At 49.0% G+C, this 11,202-nt stretch overlaps 2 long non-coding RNA genes across 2 annotated transcripts; one reads left to right on the top strand and one right to left on the bottom strand.

The window, feature by feature from the left end:
* Window positions 1-896, top strand: LOC109250712 (uncharacterized). The gene is made up of 2 exons (XR_002073138.2): window positions 1-169; window positions 526-896. It is a non-coding gene; the product is annotated as an uncharacterized LOC109250712 (long non-coding RNA).
* A 1,691-nt stretch (window positions 897-2,587) lies between these two features.
* On the bottom strand, window positions 2,588-10,226 carry LOC109256218 (uncharacterized). The gene is made up of 2 exons (XR_002075556.2): window positions 7,624-10,226; window positions 2,588-2,991 (listed from the first exon to the last, which is right to left on the bottom strand). It is a non-coding gene; the product is annotated as an uncharacterized LOC109256218 (long non-coding RNA).
* Between the last annotated feature and the right edge of the window lie 976 nt (window positions 10,227-11,202).

The following is an 11,202-nucleotide window of genomic DNA, read 5'->3' as shown; positions in this document are numbered from 1 at the left end:
GTTTATTTATTTTTGACAGAGAGACAGAGTGTGAGCGGGGGAGGGGCAGAGAGAGAGGGAGACACAGAATCCGAAGCAGGCCCCAGGCTCCAAGCTGGGGCTCGAACTCACAGACCGCGAGATCATGACCTGAGCCAAAGTCAGACGTTCAACCGACTGAGCCACCCAGGTGCCCCAATCTCTCTCTTTTTTTTTTAAAGCAGGCTTCATGCCCAGCAGGGCTTGAACTCATGACCCTCCGACCAAGACCTGAACTGAGATCAGGAGTCAGACGCTTAACCGACTGAGCCACCCAGGCACCCCGATGTTTGGCTTCTCTTAAAAATCCAGTTAAATGCACAATACACAGATGTTCATACACAGTGGAGCAGAGGTAACAATAATGAAACAGATCTACAGCTCTTAACAGAGAGAGATATCTAAAATATGTTGTTTTGCAGGGAAAACATTTCAGTACAGTGAGCGTCAGAAGGTGTAGAATACGATCCCAAATGAACAAAAAGTGTGTGTCTCTCTGTGGTACAGGTTTTATCTGGAAGGATTCACACCAATATGTTGCCTATGGAATCTCCAGGATGTGGATCAACAGCATGAATATGCTTGTTACTTTATAAGCATGTTCCTACAGGCATTCTCTGTTTTATTGCACTTCACAGATATTGTGCTTTTTACCAGTTGAAGGTTGGTAGCAACCTGCATCGAGCAAATCTATTTGCACCATTTTCCTGACAGCATTTCCTCACTTTGTGTCTCTGTGTCACCTTTTGGTAATTCTCGCAATAGTTCAAACTTTTCCGTCATTACTGTATTTGTTATGCTGATCTGTGATCAGTGATTACAGCTCAATGAAAGCTCAGATGATAGTATGTTTTAGCAATAAAATGTTTTTGAATTGAGGGGTCTGTACAGTATCTTTTTGGACATAATGCTGTTTGCACACTTAATGGACTACATACAGTACAGTGTAAACACAACATTTAAAAAATTGTTTTAATGTTTATTTACTTTTGAGAGAGAGAGACAGACAGACAGACAGACATAAGGGGGAGGGAGAGAGAGAGAGAGGGAGACACAGAATCCGAAGCAGCCTCCAGGCCCTGAGCTGTCAGTACAGAGCCCGACGCGGGGCTCGAACCCACGAACCGCGAGGTCATGACCTGAGCCGAAGCCGGACACCCAACCATCTGAACCACCCAGGCGCCCCTAAACACAACTTTTATGTGCACCGGGACATCAAAAAATTCATTTGATTCGCTTGATTGCAACATATGCTTTATTGCAGTGGTCTGGAGCCCAGCCCACAATATCTCCAAAGCTGTGCTTGTATATGGTTTGGATGTCACACGCACACATGTATTGCACATATTTTAAAAATAAAACAAAAACACAGGGCTGGCTTGAAAGCAAGGGCCACTTTGGAGATGTAAATGGTAGTCACTGGCCACAAGATTTCTCCAGGGTCAGCGGGGCCTTCTGGAGTGGGCCATGTACACCACAGCAGAGCAGCCGGGGGGCTGAGCCGTGGGGCTCAGCCTCTCCTATATCTGCGCTTCCCTTGCCCTTTCCCTACCCTGGAAAACACAGAAATAGGCAGGTGTCCCCACAGGCTCCTAGGCACCTGCCTCATTGTCCCCTAGTCACTGGAAATGGAAGGCTCATCTAGGCTGCCTGGGTTTGACCCCTAGTAAGGAAGAAGTGGTGCGGTGTAGACAAGTACTTCTCAGACTCTAATGTGCAAACAGATCACCTGGGGCTCTTACAAATGCGGATTCTGATTCAGTAGGTCCGGGATGGGATCTGCGATTTTGCATTTCTAGAAGCTTCTATGTGACATTGATGCTGCTAGTTCCTTTGAACATCCAGGGTCTAGAGCAGTGGTTCTCAAAGTGCGGTAGCAGCATCAGCATCACCTGCGAACTTGCTAGAAATATAGATTCTAGGCTCGACTCCAGACCTACCAGAAATTCTGGGTTTGGGGCCCAGCAATCTGTGTTTTAATGAGCCTTCCGCATGATTCTGATGCATATGAAAGTGTGGGAATGTCACGTGCAGAGGAAGGAGCACTCAGTCAGGAGTCAGGGCACCCGTGTGATAGCCCCAGCTCTGTGACACCTTGGACAAGTCCATCTCAGTTTCCTTGCGCATCTTGTCTAGCTTGTGTCAGATCTGCAAGAAAGCCTGGTTAGTGTACATGGAACTAACTATGGAACATCTCTACTGGTTGTCTTCCCTTTAGGTAAGACAAAAAGAGCATTGCTACTTCCTCTCAACCTCCACATTCTCAGATGCAGCTGGTCAGGCAGCTCCTGATCACTTAGATGACACAGGAAAATGGGTTTGCCCACAGCCCTGCTCCTCCCTCCCCTCCTCCCTCTGGTTTCTGCACACACCCTCCAGTCCACAGGTCCCTCCCCGCCCTCCTCTCCCTGGGAGACCCACCTCCCCCAGCTGACCTCTCCCCCAGACTTATCCTGACCTGCCTGCACCCCTTTGATGTAGAGTCCTTTGTTCTAGAGCTTTGGGGTTTCCTCGGATCTCCCCGTTTCTCTAAAGGGAAACAGAAGAAAAAACTGATCAAGGCTTCGAGTCTAACGATTTGGGTTTTATGGGCACCATTGCAACAGACATCAAGTGGGTAGCAACCCTGCAGCCGACCCGCCCAGGCTTGCTCCTGGGCCTGGCTCTCTCGGTGGAAATCCCCTCCCACGCTCAGCCCTTTAACCACTTTCCAGCCCAATAACTTTCCTGATTCACCAGGGATCCCTTTCGTCTTGAGAGCGGCCAGTAACCCCCTCTCGGATGGGGCCGAGTCTGGACTTGAAGGCATTTGATCCCATCTTGGGTCTGGCAGAGATTGGACTTGTGGGCCTGGGCTTCAGGTTGGGGCCTGCAGAATCTTCCCTTTTCCCACGTCGTTCCGGCATCTGGGTGCCCATGCTGTCGGAGCGAAGGGGCTGCCCTTGAGTGACCCTTGTCCTTGGGAACAATGGGCTGAAGAGCAAGGACAGCAGAGGACTGGCTGATGCCCAGGGATATAGTGGTTGAGACCTGCCGGCAAGAGCTGGGCAAAACTGTACACATCAATTGCTTTCTATTTCATGGCTTTCGTTTCCTGTTCTTTTTAACAAGAATAATGTGCTTCAAGTGCAATTAATATTTGAATGCATTTTTGTAGCAAAAAAAAATTCAAAATATGTACAGTATCTTTTCATCACCCTTCCTGTGCCCCCAACCCCATAGACAACGGTCACTGAGCTTGGCAGAGGTTGTGCCAGACATCTGTCTTGACCTCACACACATTTGCACCCAGGTTATTTTAAAACGGTGTCGTCATCAGTAATGGCAGAGGTTGGTTGGACAATTCATAAGTCCCCTGCCAGCCCTGACATTTTCTGCATCTGTGGGTGGCTCTTCTCTCTCCTCCTAAAGAGCACCCATTCATGGGATCTCACTAAAATTATGCCACGGATGCGGGGGGTTCTCATAGAAGAGAAAAGGATGGAGGGAAAGGTAATATCACAGGGTCAACAGTTCCTTCTGTGAGAGGGGATTATAGATACTGGCTTTTTTTTTTTTTTCCTGCTTGCCCTTGATTTTCAAATGTTTCATAGTGAGTGATTATGAATTTTCATGAGTATTACTTGGATCATTGAGAAGTTCCTATGTAGTGCCATTATCAAGATCAGGCAGAGAAGGCAGTGAGGTGTCCAGCCTGGGACTGGGGTCAAGAAGTTAACCAATGGCTCAGGGCAGAGGGGTGTAGAGGGGCTGATGGAATGGAGGGAAGTTCCTGGTATGTTCTTGAACATAATCTACTGGGAGATTCATGGAAAGGAACATCACAGTAAGTCCTATCAGATGTGAATTCAGTGTTTTACAAGCCACACTCTGGGCTAGACACTCGGGACACAATGGTGAATGAGTGGATCACACTTCTCTTTTTAATGGGGACTGGTAAAACAGGGGGAGGTGGAGCTCACATCCTTAGGGAAGCCCCTCCCACCTTCAGGAAGAGGATTTCCCTCCTATTGAAGAGGTAAGCATTAGTTCTTTGACAGGCTACAACCTTGACTTTGTAGACATACGGACCCCCAGTACTGGATACAGTCTACCGAAGGTGTTATCCCCATGTCATAGCTGATAGGAGTATGCATATCAGTCAGGATGGGCTAGGCTATGGGTCACTAACAAATTCCCCCCAAATCCCCAGTACAGATTCCAAACACACATTCTCAGGCCCCACCCAGTCCGGCTGAATCAGAATCTCTAGGATGGGGCTGGGAATCTATTTTAAAAGCTTCCCCCTAGGGATTCCTGGGTGGCTCAGTCAGTTCAGCTTCCAACTTCAGCTCAGGTCATGATCTCACAGTTCCTGAGTTCGAGTCCCTCATCGGGCTCTGTGCTGACAGCTTGGAGCCTGGAGCCTGCTTTAGATTCTGTGTCTCCCTTTCTCTCTGCCCCTCCCCCGCTCATGCTCTGTCTCTCTCTCTCTAAAATAAACATTAAAAAAACCTTTTTTTAATTAAAAAAATAGGGGTGCCTGGGTGGCTTAGTCGGTTGAGTGTCCAACTTCAGCTCAGATCATGATCTTGTTGTTCATGGGTTCGAGCCCCACGTCAGACTCTATGCTGACAGCTCAGAGCCTGGAGACTGCTTCGGATTCTGTGTCTCCCTTTCTCTCTGCCCCTCCCCAACTTGTGCTCACGCTCTCTCTCTCTCTCTCTCTGTCTCAAAAATAAATGTTAATAATAATAATAATAATAAAACAAAATTAAATCAATAAAAGCCTCCCCCAATTCAGGGGAGGCTCTGCTCACTGTGGCACTCACAGATCCAGATCGACAGAGGCTCTATCTTGATACATTTGATCATTTGTAAATGGGCGTAATGATAGCACCTATGTCTCAGGGTTACTGTAAGGATTAAGTGAATTAATACATGTAAGGTCTTCAAATAAGCTACGGCACATAATAAATACAAGAGATGGAAAAAATGATAACTTTCTGTGACAGGGAAAAGGGAAAGAATGGCATCCACAGTGAGTCCTAAAGAGTTCTGCCCACGGGTGACACAAATTACTTCTCACCTTAAGTTAGGGGCCAGAGCAAGCCACACGGCTACATCTAACTTCAGAAGAGGATAAGTGTAACCCTATCGTGTGCCCAGAAGATGGGGAGTGTCTGTAAAGAGCAGTGTGGCCACCATGGACCCGTTGGTGTCCTCAGGAGGCAGGGCCATGAGGCAAGGTGTCCAGGGACTTCCCTTCACTCCTTGATTAGAGAGAATCAACGCCCCGCCCCGGCCCAGCACCAAGCCCTTGAACCCTCTGGAGGAATCAGGTTGAGGTCAACAGAGTGGAACTGTAAAAGGTTCAGGGCAGATGCTTCAGCAAAGTCACCAAGGGCTTGTCTGGGCATGAAAAATGCCCACTAAGGCCTTTATTTATCGTAATCTACTTCCTGAATTTCCATGGCCTTTGGGGCGAGTCTTCCTAGGCCCATAAACTTGGAACATCAGAGCTGGGTGGGTCCCCTAGAACCTGGCAGCTCAAGTGTGGTCCCGGGATCAGCAGCAACACCACCTTCCCCTGGGAGCTTGTGACAGAATCTCAGGCCCCACCCCAAACTACTGAATTATAATCTGCATCTGAACAAGATCCTCAGGAGATTCGCGTGCACCTTAAAGCCTGAGAGGCACTTCACTAGAATTAATTCAGGCCAACATCTTCATTTCACAGAGTGAGAGGCTGACACCCAGAGGGGAGGAGGGCGGCTCAAAGTGACACAGCTGGTTCCAATCTTGGCTCCAGAGCTTGCCAGTGATTTTGTGCAAGTCGCTTAAAAATTCACTGCATCTCAGTTTCCTCTTCTATGATAAAGGGATTATATAACTCCTTCATAGTGCTGACGTAGGAATCAACTAAGACGACATTAAGACCACTGCCAGCACATAGTACGTGCTCGGTACATGGGAGCTATTGCTATGGTCCTAACTCACTGGTTCTGACACCACACCTCGTACCTCCTGGCACATGCAGTTTCTTCTAAAAGAAGGAGGAGCAGGGGATGGGACCCAGCTGCTTGTGTCTATATCCTGCTCTGCCATTTGACCTTGAGCCCAGTTCCTCAATTGTTCTTTGGTTCCTGGCTTCAGTTAGATCATTCATAAGTGGATATAATGATGGCACCTACTTCACAGGCTTATTGTGAGGATTAAATGAATGAATACGTTTAAGGTCTCCAAATAGGCTATGGCACATAGTAAATGAGCGAGATGAATGAATGATACCTCTAAAGGGTCCAAAAGAGGCGGTCTAGATTGGATGGAGCCAGGCCCCGGGTAGGGTAAGGGTCTTTCTCAGAGGGAGTTGCTTTGGCTTTGGCCCCCAGACCTATGGCAAGTCCCCAGTCTGCTTCTCTGGCCCCTGGACAGCCCCCAACCCCTGGCTGGGTTTTTCTTTCTTTTCTTTCTTTCTTTCTTTATATTTTTTAATGTTTATTTATTTTTGAGAGAGACAGACAGACAGAATGAGAGCAGGGGAGGGGCAGAGAGAGGGAGAGACACAGAATCTGAAGCAGGCTCCAGGCTCTGAGCTGTCAGCACAGAGCCCGATGTGGGGCTTGAACTCACAAACAGTGAGATCATGACCTGAGCCAAAGTTGGTCGCCTAACCAACTGAGCCACCCAGGTGCCTCCAGGTTTTCCTGTCTCAACTGCTGAGATAGCCTCACTGGTGCTCCCTTGTACCTCGATCAGGAACCTCAGAAAGGCCAGAGCATTTTTGTCCTGGAGATGCACAGACTCGGGCAGGTGGGGCCACTGTTTTGAAATCTCTGAAGCACGGTCACACTGGAGAGGAGTTAGATCTGCTCTAGATGACTCTGGGGGACAGAAATAGGCAGCTTTGGGAAGTCCTCTCCAATCATGACAACTATTCAGAGGCAGCTTCAGCTGTCAGGTGGGGCAGGGGCCTCACCTGAGAGGTTAACCAAATACAGATTCCAAATACAGATTCTCAGGCCCCACCCAGGCCAGCTGAATCAGAATCTCTAGGGTGGGGCTGGGAATCCATTTTAAAAGCCTCCCCCAACGATTCTCTTGTTTGTGGGGAAGGGGGGGGGGGAGCATGGCCAGGGGGTTAGGGGAGGGGAGAGCAACCGGAGGAGTGAGAATCATCCGCTAGACGATCTGAGGGTTCTCTTTTGATCTTGACCACCTCCCTTTCTTGATCTAGTTCTGGAAGACATGGCCTCACTGGGATTCTGCCCTCTTCTAGAGGATTTCTGTGCCCTTGATTCAGGGATTACTCCCAAAACCCACCAGCAGCTCTAACCACCGCCCCCCACCCCCCCTTCCCTGCACCCTTGTCCCATGGCTCCTTCAGGTCTTTCTGCATCCTCAGGCCCTCAGGTGACCCAAACAGATTGCAAGGGCACTTCCTGGAGGCAGGCCTCAGGGGGCTGGGCTGGCCTCCCATTAAGACAGGCAGCTGTTTCCCATCACACCCTAAGAGCCCACATCAGGGCCACACCCCCAACCAGGACATTGTTCCCACCAAAATCGGTCTCCTGAAGGCGCCCTGGACGCATAGCTCAGAGATCACAGATATGAGAAAAGAAATACCTGAGTAGGCACAAATATCCTTGCTCCCCCTCTGCCCTTGGGTCAATTCCACAGTTGGATATACCGCAGTGCCCCGTAGCTTGCAAATCTTCCGACGGAGACTATTATCTGGGGTTTGGAGGCGAGCGCCCTCTCGCGGCAGAAATTAAGGTCCCCAGGGCCAAGGGGGAAGGGGTGTGGGATACGCGGAAGCGGAATGCAGGCCTATTGCCCCGACCCCACAGCGCCACCTGCTGTCTCCGGGCACAGCGCCAGCGCTGCGCCCGAGGGTAGAGGGCCCACTCCCTGCTGGTGGACTCTCCTTTTCCCAAGGCACCGTCGCCTCCGGGTGACCCTTTCCTTCTCTCGGAGCTCTCCCGCGCCACCCCATCCTACGCTGTCCAGACGGTGCTTCGGCGCCAGCCACCTCTGCTTAAGGCCTCTGCCTTTACTCCGGTTTCACTCCCAGGAGGTGCGTCCAGCCTCCTCCCCACCACGGGCCTGCTCTGGAAGACCGACTGTCCCCCAGTTTGACAGCTAGTGTAGGAGAGGCTAGCTAGGCAGATGGCTTTGTTCTGGGGTGCCAGCACCCACCCCTAGCAGCCAGCAGAGGGCAACCTATCTCCAGATTTGGGCCCTAAAAGTTCCCATCCTGGCCATTCCTATAGGCCCTTTCCAGAGCCTACCATGATCCCACTGTTTGTAGAACCATTCCGTCCATTCATCCTCCCTCCATGCACTAACCCTTCCCTGAGAACTTCCCTTTGGCTATATCCTGCTTTGGACCTAGAGAAGTTATCAAGATGAAGGAGACCTTGCCCTCGCCTGGGGAGCTCACAACCCCAGGTGGCATTCTCCTCCAGCCCTTTTACATGCATGTTGCACTGTTCTGCACCATTGACTGGTCTTATACATGTTTAGGTACTATTCCCAGGGTCAAGGAGATGGGTGTGTCAAGGCCACTGTTGGATCCGGTCATCTGGACATTACACATCCAAGGTCTGTTGTTAAAGCCTCTGCTTCTTGGTGTTTTGTAAATTCGCAGTGTGGGCAGAGAAGCCCAGCCCCAAAACATCAGACAGGCATCCTTCAGATGAGACGCTGCAACTCCTCAGACGAGCTCATTTACAACAAGGTAAGCCCTGTGGGGGCCTGCCATAGTCTAAATGTCTGTGTCCCCCGCAAAATTCCTATGTTGAAATGCTAACCTCCAAGGTGATGGTATTCAGAGGTGGAGCCTCCGAGGTGGTTAGGTCATGAGGGCCGAGCCTTCCTGGGTGGGATTAGTGCCCTTATGAAAGAAGCCTGGGCGCTCCCTCCTCCTTTCCGCCATGTGAAGACACAGCAAAAAGATGGCCAAGAACCAGGAAGTAGGCTTTCACAGACACTGAATCTGCCAGCACCTTGATCTTGGATTTCCCAGCCTCCAGAACCGTGAGGAAGAAATTTCTGTTTTTTAGAAGCCACCCAATTTATGGTATTTTCTGAACTGATTAAAACAGAAATTGGCACCGAGAAGTGGGGTGCTTCTGTAACAAATACCTAAAAGTGAAGAAGTGGTTTTGAAACTGGGTAATGGATAAAGGCCAGAAGAGTTTAGAAATGTCAGCTAGGAAAACACCTACAGTGCTATGAGTGGACCTTGAAAGGAGATTCTCATGAGGGCTCAGAAAGAAATAAGGACAGCCGGACAAAGCCTCAGTCATGCCGGAGAATAATGACTAAGTAATTTTGCACAGAATGTTGGTAAAAATATAAATGATAAAGGCCATTCTGATAACAGAAATGAGGAACGTGTTTTTGGAAACTGTACAAAAGGGGATCCTCATTATAATGTGGCAAAGAACTTGACTCAATGTGTTCAGATACTAATGTCTCGTGGAAGGTAGAACTTGTGAACAATGAAATTGGTTATTTGGCCGAGGCGATCTCTAAGCAAAGCATTGAAGGTGCAGCTTGGTTCCTTCTGACTGCTTATAGTAAAATTTAGGAAGAGAAAAACGACTTAAGGATGGAACTGTTAAGCAAAAAGGAAGCATAATTTAAGATTTGGAAAATTCTCAGCTTACCCATATTGCAAAAAAGTGAAAACATTAAGGGTGTGGCCAGGTGACTTTATGATAAGGAGATTAGTCTAGGTCAGCCATCTTAACAGAAGCTAAGTGCCACTCTTCAAGACAATGGAAGAATGACCCAGAAGGTCATTCAGTGATCATTAAGGCTATCATTTCCAACTGAGGCCCTGAGTACAAGGGCTTGGGGGTCATGGCTTCTTCCAGCTAGGTTTTAAACAATGGGGCCACCCGGAGCCATCACAGGGATAGGGTCCTGGCAAAGAGTCTGGCTGTAGGCATCACCCTGCTGGGCTGTGGGGGTGATGTTGCCACCCCAGCGGGTCCAGAAGAAAGGATTATTCTCAAGCTTTAAAGTCTAATGGAATTTGCCTCATCAGGTTTGGGACTTATTTGGGACCCATCATTCCTTTCTTCTCTCCTGTTTCTCCCTTTCAGAATGAAAAGGTCTATCTGGGGCACCTGACTGGCTCAGTCAGTAAGAGTGTGCGACTCTTGATCTCAGGGTTGTAAGTTCAAGCCCCATATTGGGTGCAGAGATTACTTTAAAAAATAAAGCCTTTAAAAATAAGAAAAAAAAAAAAAAGGGACATGTCTATCCTGAGCGTGTCCCACCATTATATTTCGGAAGCACATAACCTGTGTTTTTCACCGGTTCACAGCTGGGGAGGGGATTTGCCTACGGATGAATCATACCTGGAGTCTCCCCCATATCTTATGTAGATGACACTGAGTGAGGCTTTGGACTTAGCCTTAGAGTTGATTCTGGAACAAGGTGAGACTTTGGGGACTGTTGGGATGGAAAGCATGTGTTTTGTATGTGAAAAGGATGTGAATTGGGGGACCCAGGGGCAGAATGCTATAGACTGAATGTCTGTGTTACCCCCCCCCCCCACCCGCCACCTCAAATTTTTATGTTGAAACCTAATCCTCAATGTGATGGTATTAGGAGGTGGGGCTTCTGAGAGGTGGTTAGGCCATAAGGGTGGAGACCTCATGAATGGAATTAGTGCCTTTATAAAAGAGGCTCCAGGGAGCTCCCTTGTCCTTTCTGCCAGGTGAAGACATGGCAGAAAGTTGGCTATGAACCAGGAAGCAGGCCCTTACCAGACAGCAAATCTTCCAGTGCCTTGATCTTGGACTTCCCAGCCTCCAGAACTATGAGAAATACAGTTGTGTGTTTATAAGCCACCCAGTCTATGCTATTTTTTTATAGCAGCCAGAATAGACTAAGATAGGGCCCTGACCATGCAGCACACTGAGCTAGGCCCCACCACTCTGTCCTTCCTGGGCAGAAGTAAACTTTCTGGATTTGACAGGAAGGTTCCTCTGGCGAAGTTTCCCTCCCGCTCAGGGGTTTTCCAAGCTGGAAGAAGTTCTGAGCGCAGTTTTGGGTCCTTGCTGAGCCCCTCAAATTCCAAAGCCCACAGAGTTTTCCCACCCAGATATGGGAGTGGCGGCCAGACAGGGCAAGGCAGCAGGATTTGGTTGGTCGGGTCATTCCAGGCAGTGTCGTTTGTTAGAACTG

The sequence above is a fragment of the Panthera pardus genome, unplaced genomic scaffold (genome assembly GCF_024362965.1).
Source record: "Panthera pardus isolate Hobbes unplaced genomic scaffold, ASM2436296v1 HiC_scaffold_21, whole genome shotgun sequence".
Classification (NCBI taxonomy): Eukaryota; Metazoa; Chordata; class Mammalia; order Carnivora; family Felidae; genus Panthera; species Panthera pardus.
This window is presented reverse-complemented; position numbering and strand designations above follow the sequence as displayed.